Below are 23,166 nucleotides of genomic sequence, written 5' to 3' on the forward strand. Positions count from 1 at the left end.
TTCCCTTTCTCTCTCACCCACCTATTTACCTTGCCGTTACAAGAGGAAGGAGCGGTTTCTCTCCCTCCTCCACTTTTTGGCATCTGGGTAGGGAGTATAGGTATAGCAGCAAATCAGGCATCAGGAAGAGAGGGGCAGAAGAGAGAAATTGCCCTCTTTTTCTCCCTCCTCTGATTAGTGACGTAACAGCAACAAGGTGGGAGGACAGGAGTTCTTCTCTGGCTTGGATTAAAAGTCTTGAGTCTGAGCTGAAGAACTACTTGGGGAGTTGTATTTGTGGCGTTATAAAACAATTAAGGTCTTATATATATAATAAATGTTTATAAATGGACCAGCCAAGCATGTACATAGATATGCTGACCGCATATCTGGAGCAGCACAGGAAGTCCTGAAACCATTTTGACTCCCAAACTGACCAAATGTTTTCTCTGCAAGGAGGGAGGGGGTGAGGGAACCTTCCCATTGTCTCAGGAATTGGGTAATCACCATCTCAAAGGAATGGGCAGACTACCAGGAAAGGCAATCAGATAAGGCATTATCCGATAACCTGGCAGACAGGAAAAACAACAGCATTCAAATTTCTGTTGTAGACCGCCTCTTCTGTGATGTAGGTATGATGTTTGTGGGGGGTGGTCTTGGGTTACACCCCTTCTGTGATGTGTGTATGATGTATGGAGGGGTGGTCTTGAGCTCCAGGGCAGGGAATTTAAAATGTCTATATAAGGGCAGGCACTCCTTAGTTCAGGGTCCTCCTCCGTCCTCCTGCGTGTCAGGGGAGCACCCTGTTGCAGCAGATCAATAAAGATCAGGCTTACTAGCTGCTTTGCTTCTCACTATTCTCTGGTTGGCCTCTGTTATTTTCTCCTACCAATAGGAACTCACTTAAGGACTCCGTACGGGCTCTTGGATACCCCATAAGGGAAAAAGGGCAGATTTTGTTTACAGCAGTGGTGAACATTATGAGTTGCTGAGGTTAGCATTCCTAGCTTCTGGGGCCATCTGCACCCCTAAACTAACCTTGCTTGAGCCATCCTACTCCCACTTTGCCTTCATTTCCACTGCAAGCCCTCTCAGTGGGGACTGTAGCAGTTGTGATTTGATTTGATTTGATTGGTTTATTACGGCCATTGGCCCATATCTAAAAACAATACATCAAAATTTATCCATAAACAATACAATTTAAACAGTTCCAAGTTAAAAACACCCCTATAAAACCAATTTTACTTCAATTAAGTAAACTATACACAATAAGCTCCCTCTATGTCAACCGCAATTCAAATCCCTCAGATTTTGGGGGATATGCGTCTTAGTTCTGGCACTTATTGATGGTTCTTAAGTTTGGCTAAGCTGTCAGAGTCATACAGTGATCCATTTCTCCTCTTATGAAGTAAGACATTAATCAGGTATCTAGCGACTGCAAGGGATCTACTTGAGTCTTCGTCGTTTAATAAGTATATTATTTGGGCTTCCTGAGGTCTGTCAGCTATTCTCGATAAATATGGGGCCAGAAACTTGGACCGTGAAGCCGAATGTATAGGACAACAGAAGATTATATGATATAACGATTCTATAGATCCACTTTTACAGTCACAGAGGAGTGAGATCTGTCCGTTGGAGAGTCTGTTACCCAACACATTTGATGGGAAAACATTGAATCTAGCCTTTATAAAGGCATACCTGTGCATCACCACAGATAAGGTAGTTAAATAAGATGGAAGCTTCGTTGGTGGTGTTAAGCCAAGGTTTATTGGCGAACAGGTGCCACCACCTGTCGCAATATTAAATTGTAAATCCATCTGCTCTAATTTGTGAGTTATAATTCTCTTGGCAGAAATTAAATCCAATTTTAGTAGTTCAGATGGAGATAGTCCTAAGGACACAAGTTTCCCATGTATTATTTTTGCCCAAGGGCTAGGGAAGTCGTCTCTCCAGAGACACTGTATCAAGTGGAGATTTGGAAGTTTATGCCATAATGCCAACCAGTAACAGAGGATGCATTTCCATAATGTGGTTTCTAGAGCTGTAACATTTAGTTCGAGACGTATAGCAGTATTGCTTACACACCTGGGTAATTTTAGCAACCTTCTTAGCAGCTGGTTTTGGATTACCTCCAATTGGGTTAGATTAACAAAGGACCCCCATATTGGGATTGCATATGCTATTGTTGCAATCACCTTTGCCTTGAAAACTTTTAACACTGATGGAATATGGAAAGCCCCATCTGAAAAGAAAAAACGCAGTAGCGCAAAGGAAAGGGCTTTAGCTCTATTTAATACATATGCCAGATGGACCTTCCAGCCCATGTTGTGTTGGAGAAGGACTCCCAAGTATTGAAATTTAAAGACTTGGTCAATGGCTTTTCCGTCTATTCTCCAATTATAGGTTTTTTGACTCTTGGTGAAAATTAGAACTTTGGACTTGGCATGATTAATTGTAAGAAAATTTGATTTGCAGTAAGCATCAAAAATTTTCAGTGCCCTCCTAAGGCCTACTCTTGAGAAAGATAGGATCACTGCGTCGTCTGCGTAGAGTAGAAGGGGGCAACGATATTGGGCAAGGCGGGGGGCATGGATCGTTTCTTGAGAATCTATCAGAGGCGCCCTCATATCACTTATAAATAGATTAAAAAGGGTCGGAGCAAGGATACATCCTTGACGGACACCTCTATTGATGGTTACTGAATTTGAGAGGTCGCCGGCCGGAGTGATTCTCACCCTTACGGCTGATCCGTCATGCAATTTAGTTATTAGCAGTTGTGTTGAAGCAAGCACTGGTGAGGAGGCTGGCTATATAGTCAGTAGGATCAGCAATAAATTGGGGGATTAATCTCCCCATCTGTAGCCTGAAGTGATATCCTCCAAGAGAGACAATTCCACTGATTGTATAAAATGGCCCAGGTTTAAAAAGTACTGACCAAATCTCCTAGTATAATCATAAGATAGATCCATTTGCCAGACTGCCGGTGATCTTCAAGCGCCATAGCTTCTGAGAACTGTTTGCCTATGTACTTTAGAACATAAGGAGATCCCTGCTGGATCATACTGAGGCTGCATCTAGTCTGGTATTGTATTTCTCACAGTGCCCAGCTAGATGCCTCTGGGAAGGCCACCAGCCAGGCATGAAGGCTTCTTCTTCTTTTGCGATCACTCATAGCTGAGTAAGATTGTCTTCCATAAACACGGTTTTAACAATGAGTCTGTGAGTGACTGTGGAGGCCAATTCTGGATCCACACGTCCTTCCACAGTGGGGACATTGGTTTCCTTCCGGGCAGGAGCTGATCACGGTGTGGATTTGCCAAACGTGCCTTCCTCCTAGCACGTTTCTCCCTTGCGTCCTGAGTTCGAGTGTCTTCAAAGCCCATGACACCTTTGGTAAAGGCTGTTCTCTGACTGGAGCGCTCGCAGGCCAGTGTTTCCCAGTTGTCAGTGTTTATAGACCTTTCCAGAAGAATGTGTAGCCTTAGCCTGCTTTTTCTTCCTTCAGTTGTCCCTCGTCTGCTCTTCGAGTCTCTTGAAGCGCTGCAATATCAATGTTAAAACGTCACAGCTCTCTTGCAATGATGGCAGTTCTGCGTTCAGGGCGCTCACTGTCTGTGTTATCTGACAAAGTCTGTATATTCCATTTTCCAAAGTTCATTTGTCTTTTATGACCGCTAGGTGGTGACCCCACTGGGTGCGGTAATCTAGTCAGGGGAAAAGGGAGGCAGACTATGTTTAGGGCACCTTTTCTAGCCCCTCCCCCTGTCTCTCCCGCTGTCCCTCCTTCGCAACGGATACCAAGAGGTATATTGCCACTGATAGACTCCCCTGCCCACTGCCTGATTTTGAGTAATCCTCTTTTAAGCTAATGACCATTTCTATATCTTCTGCAAGCAAACCTTCCTTTGATCTGCCTTGAATCTTTTGTCAATAATATGCAGTGCAGCATATTATTAAAAAAAACAAAAACCTTTGTGACTTTTGTTCTGAACCAGGGATTCTCAAACTTTCCATCCCCAGGGCCCATGAGGTGACAGAAAGCTACCAAGGCCCACAAGTCACAAAATTCTGCTCCCCACAAGGTTTCTGTCCCACCTTGAACTCACCTTAGGACAGAGTTAGCCACAAAATATGATGCTTAGGGGCAGAGTTTGGCCTAAGCAGCTGGCAGTTACTGACATCACTTTCTACTGATTCCTAATCCATCTTTAGACACTGATAAATTCTTTGCTGCAGCATTTTTCTTGTGGCAAGCAGTTCCAAAGCTCAACTTCCCTCAAGCTGAGTACGGACATTTGCTCTGGAGATACTGTGGCTCAGCCTCTGCATTTTAGGCAGAATTTGCTGAACCAGAGGCTCTTAAGTAGGGAAGGCTTTTCTTCTATATTTCCCCCTTTCCACTTTTCACATGCCTCTCAAAGTATTTTTACCCATTAAATACCTGCAATTTCTTCCTCCTTTCATACTCAACCTGTGTACCTTACCCCCCCCCCAAAAAAAATGTCAGTTTATTTAATTTCTCCTCCTGGTCCTTTCACATTCATTTCTTTCTCTTATAACTGCTTTCCTATCTTATCCCCTTTATTTCTATCATCATCATCATCATCATCTAAGCAAAATAAATATTAACCTTTCATCTCCCTTTATCTTATATTATCGCCATTTGACATTTAGTGGCTTCTAAAGACGCCTATGTATTACGGAGGCACTGAAATCCAGACTGATGCAGCCCCAATGAACTGTGTTGCATAACTCTCAACATTTTGGGTTGGCCAAGGATCACAGGTTTCTGAAATTAGAAGAGTGACATGCCTCTTCCCAAAACTTTTAATTATCTGCAAGAAAAAGGAGAGTAATTGTTGCTGGTAGAAAATGTGCCAAGTTTCTATTAGCATTTACAAAAGTGGCCAAATGTATAGGGAGCTTTCCTTTCCTTTGGAAATTTAGCCCAGCTTTGGAGAAACCATTGAGGACAGTGTCTGTGGAACAATCTCACTGTCAACAACTGACCGAGTTTGCCACTTTACTGATCGTAAGTCTCTCTTTGATTTCAATATATTTGACTGTTCTTCATTAGGAATCCAAATAGTGCGTCTGATTAGACTTGTAAATATAAGCATGTCTGTGCTGTAAGCTTTCTGCTTTGCTAGGGGCTACAGTCCTCAACTCCTCCGTTTTAAATATGCTTAGTTGGTTTACTAAGTAATTGTCTCTCCAATGCCAAAAATAAGCTGTAACAGAATAGCCTTCTCAAAGTATGTGTTCCATTTTTCATAGGCTCAGTCAAGGAACTGAGCAACCTGTCCGGTACTGAAGGCTATAGTGGAAATGTATCATGAGTTAAGCTTAGGAGGCATTTTCAGATGTAGTAGTAACAGTAATTGAAAATATTTGCATTACTATGCAGAGGCATTCTCTTGTCTCAATCCTCACAACAGCCTTGTAGGCTGAGTGTTATCCTCATATTGCTAATGGAAACTCTGAGGCTGAGAGAGGGAGCATTCTGTGGAAGAAAGGAAGTAACTTAGTGAGTTTAGGGCAGAGATGGGGTTCAGATTGGGGGCTTCAGCTCAGTTCCTTAACCATTATATGCTACATGTGTGTTGCCAGCAGTTAACCATTAATGATATTTGCATTTCATTTTAATGACTCCACTATGTAACACAAAAGGTTCAAAAGTTAAACTAATTGGGCATGCTGTGTTTATTTGACAGTTACCTTAGAAATTCATTCACTAGAATTGGGGAGAAGTGGGGAGAAAACTTAAGTAGGAGGATGTATCTCCAGCCCTATCTGATCCACTTTTAACTCAAACATGCATTTTGCAGACCCATTTCTTAATCTTTCACCATTTATTTGCATGGTGGGAGCGCTCCTGTTGCAATTCACCTTGGGTCAGGCCAAGACCCACCTTAGATCAGGTTGAAGAACAGTGTTTTGCAGCACATGAAACACCCTCAGTAAATGTAATTTGGTGCCTTCTCTGTTACATAAAGCACATGGCCCATGAAAAAATATCTTGAAAAGTGGAAATAGACATTGTGGGACTTAAGAAGCAAACTTATTGATTCCGGTACTTTTGCATTATTTTTGCAATGCTTTCAGACTTATCTCTGCAGCTCTGAGAACTAGCAATCATTCTTTGTGAAAGCTTCTATTATTGTGTTTAAGAGTTGTTTTATTTTGTAACAGGGAGTCAATTTTTAAGTGGTAGAATCCTGGACTGTAACACTTCAGAGTACAGATTGGGGTGGGGGGTGTCAAACCTTTAAATGCATGTTCCACACAGTAAGGAGATGCAATACTTGCACACACACACACACACACACGCATATAGTAAACTAGCATCAGGGATAAATGCTTAATGCAGGAATTGCTGCTGACTGACAGGCTTTTGTCTCTTGTTATCTCACCTGGCTAATTTTCCCAGCAATTGAGAAGCAGGAGAAATTAGCAGAGCAAGATAAGCAGAGAAGGAGCCTATTAGCAGTTCCTTCTTTCTCTCAGTATAATGTCAAGCACACACACACACACAAAAGTCTGGCTGCTTTTCACAGGATGAGTGTAATGTGTAGTCTGGTTTGAACACTAATCTGAGAGGTAGGGTAACAACACTGCAGAGTGTATTTTGCCTAAATCAAAGTGCATTGTCTTATATTCACGGTGCTAGGAATCTGTAAAAAGTTGGGGATGGCATGTCCAAAGTCCACTTGGGGGGGCCTAATCCGTCCCGCTGGTCGGTTTAATCCGGCCCCTATGGCAGTTTATTTCTCAACAACTTCAATCCTTAAAAAAAGGTCAACAACTTTGGTCGGCCCTCACGCATGTTCACTTCATCAAATCTGGAAATCTGACCCTCTTTGAAAAAAGTATGGACACCCCTGCCATAGCGTGAGATACTATGTGGTCAGGGTCTTATCACTATCTCAGTTTTGATGCCCTCCTTTTCCCTCAGCAAAGCACTCTAATGTCCTCACACCCAAAATGGGATGAGTCCTTAAGGCCTCATGGAAAATGGGGGCACTTGGCATCAGGACTGATGAGCTATATTAGTGGCTTGTTAGAACACTTAAATAGGGATAGAGACTATTTTTTAGCAAGGGTGAAAGGCTCGCTTGCTTATATTGAAGACTAAATTGCAAAAAGAAAAAGGGAAGAAAACAGCTGTTCATGTAGAGATCATTTATTCTGAGACACAAACAAATAATCACAGTAGCTATTGTTGCTTTATCAGTACAAATCAGTCATCCCCCAGTATCCTAGCCAAGCAAAAGGCTTTGGTATTCCTACCCAGTACAGAGGCCTTTTTAATAGTCACTCAATGTATGAGGGACGCAGGTGGCGCTGTGGGTTAAAGCCTCAGCGCCTAGGGCTTGCCGATCGAAAGGTCGGCGGTTCGAATCCCTGCGGCGGGGTGCGCTCCCGCTGCTCGGTCCCAGCGCCTGCCAACCTAGCAGTTCGAAAGCACCTCCGGGTGCAAGTAGATAAATAGGGACCGCTTACCAGCGGGAAGGTAAACGGCGTTTCCGTGTGCGGCTCTGGCTCGCCAGAGCAGCGATGTCACGCTGGCCACGTGACCCGGAAGTGTCTCCGGACAGCGCTGGCCCCTGGCCTCTTAAGTGAGATGGGCGCACAACCCCAGAGTCTGTCAAGACTGGCCCGTACGGGCAGGGGTACCTTTACCTTTACCTTTACAATGTATGAAACTTGTTGAATGTCCACGGGTAAAGTCCTGAACAATAATCACATTGGAAATACATACCTGTTCCCTACCTTATACTCTACAAATGGTGGACCTGATGTGAGGGCCTCAACCTCTCCACTCCAGTTGGTGGAGGTAGAATTGTGGAATTGTGCAAAACAACATTTGCTTTCATACAAACTTGTTTTCCTTCCTATTCTTCTGTCTGGTTTGTTTGTACTTTTTAACACCTCTGTACTGTGAGATCTTTTGATGAAGGGTAGTCTATAAAATCTAGTAAATAAATATCTCAGTTAAATTGGTTCAATTTAGTACAGCTAACATATCAGGAGATCTATCTGTTGGTTGCTATATGGGTTTGATATCTTGTTTACAAGCCATGTGTGCCTCATTTCAGGTTATGTACTATTGTTAGGTTTCCCTAAACAGTAGCGTTAAAATAGTTTCCCCAATGGGTACTCTGGTATCCAGTCTTTTAAAAGGGCAAGGGCCTGCAAACAGGATACTCCACACAGTGAAGACAGACGTGGCAATTTACTGGAGACCTTTCTCAAACATCATAATCTCTCAACAAACCATGAAGGTTACTCTGGTACGTCCAGGAATCTGATACTGCATATCATTACTCTCCTTCCCAGAAGTTGACAGTAAGAATCTCAAGCAAGTTTCTACCCATCATTGTTGGGAATAATATTCTTTGAAGCACAAAGTTTCTAACAGTGAAAGGCTTTAATGGTTGGTCGTGAGAAAAAGATGAACATGAGACTCAGAGATTAAGGTATGGAGAATGGTTCACTGGAGGTTCTCCCCTGGGTCCTCTTTCTCTACTGGCTTTGTCCTGTTTTTCCTGTACTCCAGATTGTCTCCTTGCTTTGTTTCTGAGTGGGCATGAATAGGGGGAATTGGGTCATGTCTGTTTGATAGCCTTTGGTTTAGCTCCTCTGATGACGCAGAGGCATGGCAGTTTTGCCGGCCTTATTCTCCTCTGGCATCATAGCAGATCAGCTACTGGCATCAAGAAGTTTGAAACCCATGAGCAACGTTGTTAAATTAAACCATGGATTTGCTTAGAAACCACAAGGTTTCACACGACACCTTCTTGGTGCAATTCAGTTGAATGGGTAGTCACTATAATAACAGTATTATATTCCCCTCTCTTTTAAGATGGATCATATAGCAAAGACAGGACGTGAGAGGCTTCAACGTTGATGGAGGAGCCTAGATCTTCCTTCTCTTTGTTTTTATCATTTCCCTATTCTTGTTGATTCCACATTTCCAAAGAGCAGGTATTCTGCTGATCTGGATGAGGAACCAGCTCTTGTCTGCTCCCCTCTCCTCATCTCCGTCCTGATTCTTCCTCCTTACCATCCCCTCCTGCACTTTCTGTTGGTGTTTCATAGATGTGGCAGCAAGGACACAGGTCTAAACCACTGAGCCTCTTGGGTTTGCCGATCCGAAGGTTGGCGGTTCGAATCCCTGCAACAGGGTGAGCTCCCGTTGCTCTGTCCCAGCTTCTGCCAGCCTAGCAGTTCGAAAGCACACCAGTGCAAGTAGATAAATAGGCACCGCTGTGACAGGAAAGTAAACAGTGTTTCCATGCGCTCTGGCTTCCGTCACAGTATTTATTGCGCCAAAAGTGGTTTAGTCATGCTGGCCACATGACCCAAAAAGCTGTCTGTGGTCAAATGCTGGCTCCCTCAGCCTGAGGAGAGATGAGCACCACAAAGTTGCCTCTGACTGGACTTAACCGTGCAGTGGTCTTTAAAAAGGGATCCCTGACTATTAGGTCCAGTTGTGACCGACTCTGGGGTTGTGGTGCTCATCTCGCTTTATTGGCCGAGGGAGCCGGCGTACAGCTTCCAGGTCATGTGGCCAGCATGACTAAGCTGCTTCTGACGAACCAGAGCAGCACACGGAAACACCGTTTACCTTCCCACCGGAGCGGTACCAATTTATCTACTTGCACTTTGACGTGCTTTTGAACTGCTAGGTTGGCAGGAGCAGGGACCGAGCAACGGGAGCTCACCCCGTCGTGGGGATTTGAACCGCTGACCTTCTGATCGGCAAGTCCTAGGCTCTGTGGTTTAACTCACAGCGCCACCCGCGTCCCTTTACCTTTACCTAGATATGGCAGCCATGATCCCAGCTGCAGTGGGAATAGCTAACAGCTGCTCAGCGCTCCACCAGGGCCAGTAAACAAGGGGAAATTCCCCATTTGCATTCTCATAAATCTCCTCGCCTACAAACAAGATTGCCAAACTCTTTAACATATAAACAGGTACGTCTTTCTAAATGGGAACCCCAACTAATCTTCAGAAACTGCTCCAATACTTTTTTAGCCAACACTGGGTGGCTGTATTATGAACTAATTTTTTTTTTGGGGGGGGGGTCACAGTCTTGCTCACCAAATCTCACCCTCTCTCTTTTTTAAGAAAAATCAGTAGTATTGAATGGAAATCACAGCTTTCTTTAAGGTGCAGGAGGACAGTGGGGTTACTCTATCCGAGTCAAGGAACTGGCATGAGATATGTACCGTCGATCATAGTTGGCACTTCTTCTCCTTTGTGATTTTCCATTTCTCTGTTAATTAAAAACACTGTGAAGGCTGAGTGCTTTATTTTCCCGTAATGAAGATTATGAAAACAGTAGGCCAACATGAAATGCTAATCCTACCCATTGCAGGTGGTGGTATTATGGCACAACAGCTTCCGAGAAAGGAATGCATAAACTTGTTCCCAAACGTTTTGTTCTGGGTAGGGGAGATTGAGGGATGGTTCATGGGTGCATTGCTCCAAAACTCACAGATTAGACTGGGGTGCCAAATTTCCCATTGATGGAAGCGCATGGAGGAAATGAGCTGTGGCGTTCCCTTTTGATTGCTGCGGTGCTACAGTCTCACTTGGGCTTGTATAGTTTAAAAGAGTGTGTCGACCTTACTTTGTCCACAGTTATGTTGCCACATTCTCTGCCTTTTTATTTTATTTACACGGCTTAGAGATATGAAGTGGTATAGCAATTAAATAATTAATCAAATAAGCCACAAATGCAAATATTAGCAAGGAAATAAATAAATATAAAATACAGAATGTATCTGAAGAGAAAAGGCAGGAAGAAAGGAGGGGAGGTTAAGTAACGGGGAAATAAAAACACCAAACGTATTTACAATATTCCCAACAATATTCGTGACTCAGCTTTCTCCTGTATTTGTTGTACCACTAAATGTTAAAAGATGTCAAGGTTTCAACAAAATAGTTAGCAAACTGCCTACCCTCCCTTACCCTAATAATGTTTCTCAACATTAGACCACTTTTTTTTGTGTGTGTAAGCTGGTCATCTTATGTGGGAGCATTTATTTTTCTCCAGTAAAAACTAATTGTCTGTAGAGCATTGATTAAAAATACACTGCTATTTCTCTACTGTCTGACAACATGTACTCTCTTGTAACCAAAAAGTACTATTATGGGGTCTATTGGTAAAGTGTATCTTAATTTATAGTTCATGTTTCATTTAATACAGATGTCCAAAAAAGATTTTATTTTGGGGCACGTCCAAAATTTATGTCCAATGTCAGCTTTTAAAGATTTACAACTCTAGCAAGTATTATTAGATACGGGATAGATCTGATTTAACCTAGTGGGGTAAGAAACCATATTATTATTATTTATTGAATCTATATTAAAAAATTGTATAAAAATCAGCTTGTAAACAAGTATTTTAAGGTCACACTGTTTGTTTGTTGGTTGGTTGGTTTGTTGGTTTGTTTGTTGTGGGGTGTTTTTCCAGGGCCATTCCTAAATAGAAAGTGGAATGTCCTGTCCTAAACATCTTTCCTATTTAGATATGTAATGTTTTGATGTTATATCTAATAAACTCATAATCCTTTTCTATATTTTGTTTTGTTCAATTGCATCTCCCCTTCATTGGTGACTATCTAGAGTGACAACAATATCATTCAAAAGTCTTGATAGTTGCATAATTTGGAAATGTTTCCTCTTGAACCGTAGAATTTTAGAGGTGTGGTCATAGCTTCAGGCTTGGAGAATTACTGAAAGAGAGCTGAGCTTTGTGGGCTGAGGAGAAGGTCCTGTGATGTGGACAGGGATGTCTGACTGGGAAAAGACCTCTTAAGACTAAAACAGCAGATTTTATATATTTGGACACATGTATGCACAGTATAGGTTGTTTTTCCCCCAGCCATGTGCCATACAATATAAAATTTAGGTTTTGAGGCACTCTAAAAGTTCAATTTTGTATGGAAATATGTCCTGACACATAAAATAAAAAATCTGATCAAATCAACTCAGATACCTTTTATTTATATTATGCCTTATAGCATAACTGTCCAAAGGTTGCTTAGTAAGACTAAGATCTCTGGTATACCTGTGCAAATGTCCATCTGTTGCAGAAACTTTTCCTATTGTTGGATTTGAGCTACAAATACTGTATCTGCTTAGCCATGAAGCTTACTTGATTTCATTTAGCAAAACAGTAACAGCTCTATGCACACTTACTTGGGAATAAGTCTATTGACTATTGAATTCAGTTGGGCACATATAGGAGTGCACTTTCAGCCTAGCATATATAACATTATTTGGGGTGAGGATAAAGAAATTAAGAATGTATACACACTTTAGTATGCAGTTGTAAAACATAATATCTGTCCATCACTACAGAAAGATAGGTTTACTCTAAAAATGTTAGAAGTTGTTAACAGCATTTATATCTTTGAATATTGTTTTCAACTCTATTTTATCACCTCTCTCATATGCATTTTTCTTCGTTTTGTTTTATGTTCATTCAGCTGTACTAAAGCTGCAATCCTCAAAAATCAGGACAAGTTCGCATTTATTTATTTGTTTTATTTGAACATATTCCACCTTTCAGTAGAACATTCTCAAGTCAGCTCACATCATCTTGTTTCAAGTTGACTTCCCACACTATATCAGCCCAGTTAAAATTAGCTAACAATGAGGAGTTATATGAGTAGGTGCTACTAGATCACCAGTACATGTATAAAATGCCAGTTTTTGCATCAGAAAAGTCAGCGCAGCCACTGATCCCATTCCAGCTGGGCATGTGATAGATTCTAGAACTCTTATTCAAATTTCAGCATTCATTCATTGATTTCTTGCCCATTATATATGAGTCGTGTGCAGGTCACAACATGCACATGATTTTGAATTTATGTTGCTTATCCATATTGGATTGGATTTTTTAAAAAACAGCTTAAAACCTGTAACTTCAGCTAACCATGGCTGTGTAGGATATGCATTATGCATGGAGCCATTGTTGTAGGCTAGCTCAATGTCAAGAAGGAGCTGGTCTGTTTTGCAATAGCCTCAAAATCCTGGATGAGGTCCAAGAGAGGGAACCATCAGTGCACCTTGTTAAGGAAATGTCTGCTAAGCAAGCAAATCTGTTGTTGGTCTACCACCACCCCTCACATTTTTTGCTATCCTTCTGTTTTAATGTTATGGCTGCTGACAAATGAATTTGAACTTGGAGTGATTTTAAGCATGATTGTTTGCATAATCAACATCTGAAACATATCGAGCCATTGATCTGTCTCAAGGTCAGTACAGTGGTACCTCGGGTTAAGTACTTAATTCGTTCCGGAGGTCCGTTCTTAACCGGAAACTGTTCTTAACCTGAAGCACCACTTTAGCTAATGGGGCCTCCTGCTGCCACTGCGCCGCCGGAGCACAATTTCTGTTCTTATCCTGAAGCAAAGTTCTTAACCTGAAGCACTATTTCTGGGTTAGCGGAGTCTGTAGCCTGAAGCATATGTAACCTGAAGCCCATGTAACCTGAGGTACCTCTGTATTGTCTTCTCCAAGTGGCCACATCTCTCTCAAGATTCCAGGTCTTTGGTTCCTGAACTCTTTTTAATTGAGGGTTCTTTGGACCGAATCTGATCCCATGTATTCTACAACTTTGCTATAGGTCCACATGTTTTAACGCCTGTTGTCCGTCTCCTTGTGCTATTTGGAGAAGCAGCATAGGAGAACCTCAAATTAATAACAATTCTCTTTTGTGCATTGCCCATTTGGAAACAGCCTCCCTATCCAAAGGGGTGGACTTGCATTAGATTTGTACCTGGTACGTGTGGCCGTTGTGGCATGTGTGGCACTTGAAGCAGGAAGTCACATAGGTTGTCACATAGAGGAGAGAGAAAGGTTGTTTTCTGCTGCTCCAGAGAAGCGGACACGGAGCAATGGTTCCAAACTACAAGAAAGAAGATTCCACCTAAACATTAGGAAGAACTTCCTGACAGTAAGAGCTGTTCGACAGTGGAATTTGCTGCCAAGGAGTGTGGTGGAGTCTCCTTCTTTGGAGGTCTTTAAGCAGAGGCTTGACAACCATATGTCAGGAGTGCTCTGATGGTGTTTCCTGCTTGGCAGGGGGTTGGACTCGATGGCCCTTGTGGTCTCTTCCAACTCTATCATTCTATGATTCTAAGTAGAGGGAGACCCAAATCTGATTGGAAGTGAGCCAGAAGAGGAGGGAGCTTTGAAGGAAGCAATTCAGTTGCACGGTTTTCCTTAATAAATTTTCTCATGTTTACTTGGAGGAGAGCCATAGATTTTCAGAGGGCTTGGTTGAAATGCAGCGCACCTGGAACTGCTCAGCTATGTTTACAAGCTCCTTTCAGAGGCACACTGTGTCCTGCCACTTTGCCCTCTTGAAACACCAACCCGACCTGTTAATATGCAGCCCTCACCAAATAATCCAGGTTGCCAAGATCTTTCCCCATACTGGAGATCCAAAGGCAGCCAAATTAACTATTACGCTTGTTGTTACCAACACAGAGAGAAAAACACATTTGGAACATTTTCTGGCTTCCCGAGTTCTGAGCATGCAAAGACTTGTTGGCTTAGCTTACAGGTGATGTGTTCTTATCGCTTGAGGTCTGGCAGCGTTCTGAGAATAGAAACTTTCCCTCTTTAATCATCAGTCACAGTGAAAATATTGAGGCCAGTCTTAGTCTTTGCAGTAACATTATTCTATAGGACAGTGGTGTCCAAACTTTTTTCAAAGAGGGCCAGATTTGATGAAGTGAAGGGCCGTGGGGATCGACCAAAGGGCCAACCAATGTTGTTGAGCTTCTTTTAGGATTGAAGTTGTTGTGGGTTTATTTTAGGATTTTACCCTAGGAAATAAACTGCCTCAGGGGCCGGATTAAACCGACCGGTGGGCCAGATTAGGCCCCCGAAACAGACTTTGGACATGCCTTCTATAGGAGAAGCACAAGGTCAGCTGAAGCAGTAATGACACCCATAAGACTCAGGTGCCCCAGACGTCCTCTATTCCCTCCTTTTTACTCCATCTTTTGTTGAGGTAGAAGAGCCATAATTAGAAGATAGCTGAATTCCCAGCTTTTTGCCCAGTACACTGAGAACTGCAGTTAGTTACGATAGACAGAACTGGACCACATGGACATATAGTCATCTGTGTACAAAGAAGTACCATAAAAATGAGCAAAACTTGGTGGTCCATGAGAGGGACTGAAATGTGCCTTAAAAATTAAGACACCATCCTGTATGTATTGGATCATTCTGTGTCCATTGGAGTGTGGAGGTCTAGTGGAACATCCACTATATATGGGCAGTAGCACTGCCAGGATTTCCCTGACACAGCCACACATGCAAGCAAACAAGCAGGTTTGTGGGAATGCTAAATGGAGATAAAGCTCTTGTACCCGAGTCCTGCTTGCCAGTTTCCTTGTAGCATCCAGTTGGCCACTGTGAGAATATGATGCAGGACTAGATGGGTCATTCGCCTGATCCAACAACCTCTTCTTAGTGTAATTTCTGATAAATGAAAATTTCACCCCTGATTCCTGACTGACTAGGCCAGAGGGAGGCAATATTAACTGTGTGTCAGAGCTGAACCATAGACAACTAATGTGTGAGAGCTAGGAGCCATGCCAGGGTTAAGATCTAGAAGTATTCCTTTTCAAACAGAAGATGAGATTCGCAGAATGATAATTGGTTCACTTTTTACCAGTTATTGCACTCTTGCAGGACATATATGGAATTATGGAATATTAAGAGCCTTGAGCATAGTCTCCAAACCAGCTTGCGATTAAATTATTCGCTATCATGCTATCTTCAGTGCTCCTGAAGGTTACGTGGCCAAGTTACCGAACCATTGAGAGACTAATAAAAGAGAGCTGACAAAAACCATTGTATCATAGACATCAAATAATGGTTAAATGCAGGATAATTTAGCTGAAAAGGGTAATGATCTGACAATTATGTCTTATGATTGTTTAAGTGCTAGCTCTTTGATGCTGCGACTGAGGAGAATCTCATATTAATGATGGAGCTTTTAAAGTAGGTACTAAGAAATTGACGTAGCTATGAGCACCAGCTATCAAATTGCACAACCTTGTTATTTTATTTTTTTAAAGCACAGGACATTTGATAACCAAAACAAGTGAAAAAAAGAACATTTAACCTTCCTTTTACTGTCAGTTTGACTGACAAAGAGATTTTCGTTTGGGTGATTTCCTTCAAACTCCAATCTAAGAGCCAGGATAGGATGTTTCTCCAAGATAAAGAGTTGACATCCATCTACAACATGTTGTGGCAAGAGTTCATAGTGACTTGCTGGGAGAGCAGAGGAGACAAGAAGGGGTAGATGAATGACAAAAACCTGTACACCTTTCTAATTAAACTGCTCAGAGGCTAATGCAGATGGTTTTGATTTCTTGCTGTACTGAGACTTTCAGAGTTTAGATGGGAAAAGACCATACATTTCGTAAATTTAAAATGGTTTACCTACGAACTCTCCAAAGGTCAGCTTCATGTGCTTTTCCATATAGCATTCAGAAAAAGTTGCACAGGCAAGAAAACTTGGCTTAGTTTCATTGGTGTAGGAACTCAAGAAAGGCATGTTAGAGCCTTGCTATCTGAATTTGGAGCAACCAGTTCAGACCTCCTCACATGCTGAGCTTCTCAGGTAGATGGAGGGAACAAAGGATTGATTAGCTAGCCCTTCTTAAGGTGAGCTAAACCTGGCAGGACAGCCTACTCTATGGCATTAACCCCTTCATGCGTTAATGAGACTTGGGTATGTTGGTTGTATGAGGCTGGTTATCCCACAGAGATTCACAAGGCTAGAAGGAATACAGTCCTTTCCCCCGTCTTGGTCTCATGCCTCTTTCCCTCCACTGCCCTCCCTTTTGTACTCACATGATGACAGCCGCCTCCCCACACACCCAGATCTTCCCAGCAGGCGAAACTCTGGAGAGTCCATCTGCACATCTTGAAAGCAATTGGGAGATAGCAATAAGAAGGCATAGGAAGCCCAGAAGCACATCTCATGAGGCATATGGAGATGGCAACTGACTCCCTAGAGTTGTGTCTCTCTTACTACCTCTTGTTCACGATTGTTTTTGTGTGTTATTTGTTAAGGGTTTGGACGTTTTGTTATATGAAAAGCAGCTGAGAAATGCTCAGAATACCTACTGTATACCTTCCTTTCTAGCCCCTACCAGCTTCAATTGGTTTTCTTCTACCAAGGAGGTTTTTGGTTACAGATGTATGCATGTTAATGCATGTATGCGTGATCTCACTTGCTTGGGTCGTGTACTGATGTCAGAGGCAATAGCAGAATTACAATTTTTTGGCATCTTTTTATCTCACCACATTAGAAACAGCAATAATTCAGTTTTGGAGATCCCTTCGCCAGTAATTGGATTCCACAGCCGTTAATTGGATTCCACCTGTGGTGCTGGAATCCTGCGGCGGTGATGATGATTCAGTATGAGAGCACCTGTCCTTCAAGATAAAGAGACCCCAGTAAACCTTAGTTATATCCTTCCTTTCTAGTTTTTAATTACCCTGCGGCTTTGGAACTAATAAGCCTAATAGCAGCTGAGCTACTCATTGCCTGTGTTTTGTTTGGTCATGTTGTGCATCTCACATTGTGTAAAGAGACTTGAGCTTACAAATTAGGAAACTCGCCTCTGCCACGAATGCCTTGGCCAAGTCCCTCTATCTCTCGGCCTCAGTCCAGCATCTGGGTGATGGTGAGGAGCAAAACACAACAATGCAGTGATGGCCAAACTTGGCCCTCCAGCTGTTTGGGGACTACAATTCCCATCATCCCTGACCACTGGTCCTGTTAGCTAGGGATGATGGGAGTTGTAGTCCCCAAACAGTTGGAGTGCCAAGTTTGGCTATCACCGCAATAATGTATATAATGTATTTGAAGTGCTTTGAACACCGGGACTGTGGTTTTGTCACTCACAGGTGCCAACTGGGAAGGGAAGCACATTTCCTTCAAGAGTAGCAAATGACTAGTAAGCAAGTCACCCCCCCAAAACAGAGGGACAAGCCCAGTGGGAGATTGAAGTGCATGCTTGATGCATAACTGTCTAGAGGAGTTGCTAAATTGTGTTTCAAAGTGGGGGGGGGGCTTCAGTTCACTGCCCTGACCTGCTGGCAAAAACAGTTTTGCAAAGTGTTAACATTGCAGAATAAATTCTGCAAAATATAAGAAAGAGGAAACATTTCCAGGGACACAGTATTAATGTTTTGAATGTTTTAATATGTTGTTGCTAACTGTTTTTTATTTTTAAAAATCATTGTTTTATTCTTTTTTTGAAAACCACTTTGAGGTTTTGTACAATCAAGCGGTATATACATTTTATTAAACAAATAAACAAATAAATGCCTGGCGGGAAAGAGGGGGATAACGAGTCACTACTCAAGGCTAGGATTTGAATCTGATGCATGCATGCAGGTGGTGCAACAGAACACCTTAAAACCTTCCATGCGTAGCTATCCTAGGTGCCATGTTCAACATACATTTCAAAGAGTTTTGTTCCATCTCACGGTCGTTTCAGAACACGGTGCTTGCATAAAAGACACAGTCATCACTTAGCTTGGTTGTTGTTGATTTCATTTATTAGTTCCCGAATATGGGATGATCTCTAGGTGATTTACATTCAGGATAGAAAGAGAATTACCGTCAATAATTAACAATAAGAAACTCTCCAGAACATCAAACACCATCAACAATAGTAAAACATCATTAGTACGTAGCTCATCACATTCCATCAAATGCCTGGGAAAAGAGGTAGGTCTTAACCCAGCACCAAAAAGAGATTGCTGTGAGTTGCCAAGTCGGCCTCGCTTAATCTGCTCAGGCAATGTTGGTGGCAACAGAAGCATTCCAGCTGACTTTAGCTTGGTATAGTTCCAGCACTCAGACCAAATTGCAGTTGCTATGAAACTTGCCCCCATAAAATGCGGATGAGCCTATAAAGGTCATGCAGGACAGCCCTCTTGGGAGGTCCATCACCACCACTTTATTGGTATGCTGCTGTTATGTACTGATTTGAATAGGATCCAAAAGGCAGTAGTCGAATTGGTCCTAGAACAATAGGATCCAGAATGCAGCAGCCTGATTGGTCCTAGAACAATACGATACAGAATACAGCAGTCTGATTGGTCCACAGGTGCCACCCAATCCAGCTCTAGGTGGAAGTGAATCCGCAACCTGGTTGGCCTACAGATGAATCCTGGAATTAGCCAATCACGTGGGGCCCATTGTATAAATAATGTATATAAAGCAGACATTCTGGGGGAACTTCCATTCCTCTTCACCACTATGAGCTGAATAAAGAGCATGAAATCCACTCTCGGCTTCGAGTATATTTCAGCTGCCTTTCCATAGTTAACTCCATGCTCAAGGTGGCTTGCAACACAAAAAAGATTTACATAATTACAAACATAACCGAGGTAGTCATGAACAATAAATGCAACACATCAAAAAGCATGCAACCAAGTCGAACCATTTCCTCATAAAGATACAGTGGTACCTTGGGTTAAGTACTTTATTCGTTCCGGAGGTCCGTTCTTAACCTGAAACTGTTCTTAACCTGAAGCACCACTATAGCTAATGGGGCCTCCTGCTGCCGCCGCGCCGCCGGAGCACGATTTCTGTTCTCATCCTGAAGCAAAGTTCTTAACCTGAAGCACTATTTCTGGGTTAGCGGAGTCTGTAACCTGAAGCGTATGTAACCTGAAGCTTATTTAACCCGAGGTACCACTGTATAAAAATAAAGATACAAAAAAACTCACAACAACATCGATAAGAGCAACAACCCTCGCCAAACAATACCCCAGCCCAATGGTCTGTTCAGTAGCCTCAGCTTTTGCAGCTGGAGTCAGTCCGGCCCCGCCCTCACAGGCCAGGTGAGAAATAAGGCCAGCAAGGCAGAGAGCACGTCTTCCAGGACTTACAACCAAGATGGCCTCTGCCCTCTTCAGCAGCCTCAGCTCTTGTAGCTGGAGTCAGACAGGGCCACTGACGTCAGAAATGTCTTTTGTTGTATCTGTGCCTGTACTCTGGAGAAGCCACCCTCCTTGTTCTATAATGGTTCCTCACTGGATCTCAAGGACCTTCCTTTTAGAAGTTTCCTTTGGGCCATAAGGTTTTTTTTTGTGCATCATTTAGGGCAGGCATGGCCAAACCTGGCCCTCCAGCTGTTTTGGGATTATGAGAATTATAATCCCAAAACAGCTGGAGGGCCAAGTTTGGCCATGCCTGCCCTAAATGACCACTGGTCCTGTTAGCTAGGGGTGATGGGGTTGTAGTCCCAAAACAACTGGAGGGCCAAGTTTGGCCATGCCTGATTTAGGGTAACTTCTTAATTGTTTAGCAGAGTTATGTTTTCTTGGGCTCCTATTTTAGCTGGTGTCACTCTTCTATGCTATTTATGATATATTGTGCTGCCTTTAGCTTTTTGTTATTATTTTAGATATAGCAGGTGGTGGTGGTGTATTCTTCCAAATGTTCATTGCCTTGAACTTTTGGCTGAATGGTCTATTAAATGAATGAATAAATAATCATGTGTGGGTTTGTTTTTTCCTGTGGGACTGATTATTGTGTTAGTTTCCTGAATAGATGATATTCCACCCCAGGTGCATCAGAAGCTCCACCCCTCCTTACCTGCACTGTTCTGCCAGCCATCTTTTAATTGTTTTTGTTGTTTTCTAATTCTAGGCTGTGCATTCCCTTTCTTCCATGGTCAGACACAATCCTCCTCTAATTAAAAACTATCCGCCACCCCCCTCCCTTGGCAAGGTTAGCCCATTATGCCAGGATGGAAGATTCACCTCATGTCTACTAGCACATCAAAAGAGAGAAATACAATCCCTCAGGAAAATTAGAACATCTGGAATTTTTCCTTATGTTCTCCACAAGGGCTTGTTTTAGATTAGCAATATTTTATCATAGTGGAATGAAGCTGGAGTGTAAAGTACTTGATGTTCTCTTTCTTTGTACCAATAAAATTGTGCTTGCCAACAGAAAACCTGGGTTTGTTGTTTTTTTTTAAAAAAGGGGAAGTATTAGGGAAGTATGACAAGAGAAGACTTAATCTTTTAGATTAAATTCTTGAAAAGGGCTTCTTGCTGAAGTGTTTCGCTTCAACCTTGCAACCGATAGTAAACAAATTCCTCCAAGGGCCAACTTGATCTGGGTGGGAAGTGGAAAACCACTTATAATCCAATTAATCACAAAGAACTGGATGATCCTTTCACGATGCGAAAGCAACTTCCACACTTTGCGTGCTCAGCTGTTATCATTCCCAACGAGTAGCACAGTTGCCATTAAAAGTCTCCGGCTAGCAAAAACATCCGTTGGGTTCATTTTACCTCCAAATATTTTTGCACTTCTGTTCCAATAAATATAAGCTGCCCTAACTGGAACAGACAGACTTACAGCCCTCCTCGTGGCTGTAGCCCAAACTATTTACTCTGGAGCCATCTTCAGGCGTTCCATAATGTTCAGCCTGAGGTGATTCCAGGATAAAGGAGAGGGGGGAGAGCCTAGGCTAGTTCTGATTCACATCAGCTTGATCCACAAGCCAGGAAAGCCAAGCTGAGTGGATTTTTTAAAAAAGCAATTAGTACAGCATTTAACACCCACTTCAGGCCAGTGCAACTTAGGACCCAGCAAAGAGCACCAGCCTTGTGGCCCACAAGGGTGCGACAACTCCTTGTTCATTTCTTATTGTCCAGCAGGTCATCTGCTCTTGTTTACCAGGGGACCTAGGAGGCTGCCTTATCCTAAGTTCATGTAGCTCAGTGTTGTTGACTCTGGCAGGCAGATGCAGGGCTTCCATGTCCATTAATAGTTAGCACCTGGATGGCAGAATGAGCAAGCACCCGATGCGTTTTTATTTTAAGTTACAGTAAATATTCATCTATAAGTGTTTAGCGCATGCAAATCCCCACTTGGTCTTGGTTTCCTTACAGTTGCTGTTTGTTCATGATGTGGTTGCCCTAGCACTATACAGTGGTTCTCAAACGCCTTGGTTCTCAAACAACTTGGAACCCAAACACTGCAAACCCAGAAATAAGTGTTCTGGTTTGCGAACTTTTTTCAGAAGCTGAACACGCTCTGTTTTGAGTGTTACACTGAAGTCTGTCTATTTATGCTATTTATTTTGCGTTTTTGTTTTTGCGGTTCTTTTTTGTTTGTTTTTTTGTGTGGCTGTGTGGAACCCAGTTCAGCTACTGATTGATTGATTGATTGATTGATTGAATGTGCTTCAGGTGCATTCGGGTTGAATGTGCTTCAGGTTGAGCGCTTTCGGGTTGCGCTCCGTCGCATCTTACGTTCCATTCAGGATGCGAACGGGGCTCCAGAACGGATCCCGTTTGCATCCCAAGGTACCACTGTAGTACTTTGTTTATTGCTGTCATTTTATGGATCAATAGTCTCATTAGATAGTAAAATTCATGTTATATTGCTGTTTTGGGGTTGTTTTTAAAAGTCTGGAATGTATTAATCCATTTTGCAATACTTTCTATGGGAAAGCGCACCTTGGTTTTGGAACGCTTTGGTTTTGGAATGGACTTCCGGAATGGATTAAGTTTGAGAACCAAGGTACCACTGTAGAAGCCATACACAGATCAGTACAAAGGGAATTCCACCATGGAGGGCCACAACCGTCTCTCTGTGAGGAAGGGATCCATCTTGACTGTCGTACACATTTATTGCCACTCCCATTTCCAATGTCACCTAAGAAGACAGGGGACAGGGGACGGGACTTGATCCTGCTGGTGGGCCAGACCCTTAATTTCCCTACCCTGCCTTTGAGAAGTGGGCAGGACTGCCCACCAGTCCTTACATGATGTAATAATGATTGACGGCTCTCAAAGTTAGCTTCCCATTACACCAACTTCCTTTAAAGGCTATCGGAACCAATTAGCTGATTGGCACTGGGAGTGTGCCTTCAGCTGGGCTTGCAATAACCACCAGCCATCTAATTGATGGTTACAGGGAGCTCCTTTAGAATCCACTGGGAGTCTGAAGAGGGAAAATGTTGCATTTGCAGGAAGTGGGGTGTAGCCAACCTAAGTCCTGCAAATCGATCCAAAATGGCTCCCTGTAATTGTGGAATGTTGGCGCCTTTGAAGATGGGCTTCTAGCAGCAGTGGGGCTCCCTGTCAATGATCTCC

The 23,166-nt window shown here is 42.7% G+C and overlaps 1 protein-coding gene and 1 long non-coding RNA gene across 3 annotated transcripts in view; both read left to right on the forward strand.

Moving 5' to 3' along the window:
• The window catches only part of CFAP299 (cilia and flagella associated protein 299), a 353,732-nt gene that overhangs the window by 196,992 nt on the left and 133,574 nt on the right, over window positions 1-23,166 (forward strand). The gene's annotated exons all lie outside the window — the stretch shown is intronic.
• On the forward strand, window positions 4,347-22,053 carry LOC307224456. Of its 2 annotated transcripts, none has more exons than XR_013842541.1 (3): window positions 4,347-5,011; window positions 8,320-8,459; window positions 21,958-22,053. It is a non-coding gene; the product is annotated as an uncharacterized lncRNA (long non-coding RNA). The 2 variants fall into 2 exon arrangements; XR_013842542.1 differs by lacking the exon at window positions 21,958-22,053 and adding an exon at window positions 11,465-11,519.

This window comes from Podarcis cretensis (genome assembly GCF_951804945.1).
Source record: "Podarcis cretensis genome assembly, chromosome: 9".
NCBI lineage: Eukaryota > Metazoa > Chordata > Lepidosauria > Squamata > Lacertidae > Podarcis > Podarcis cretensis.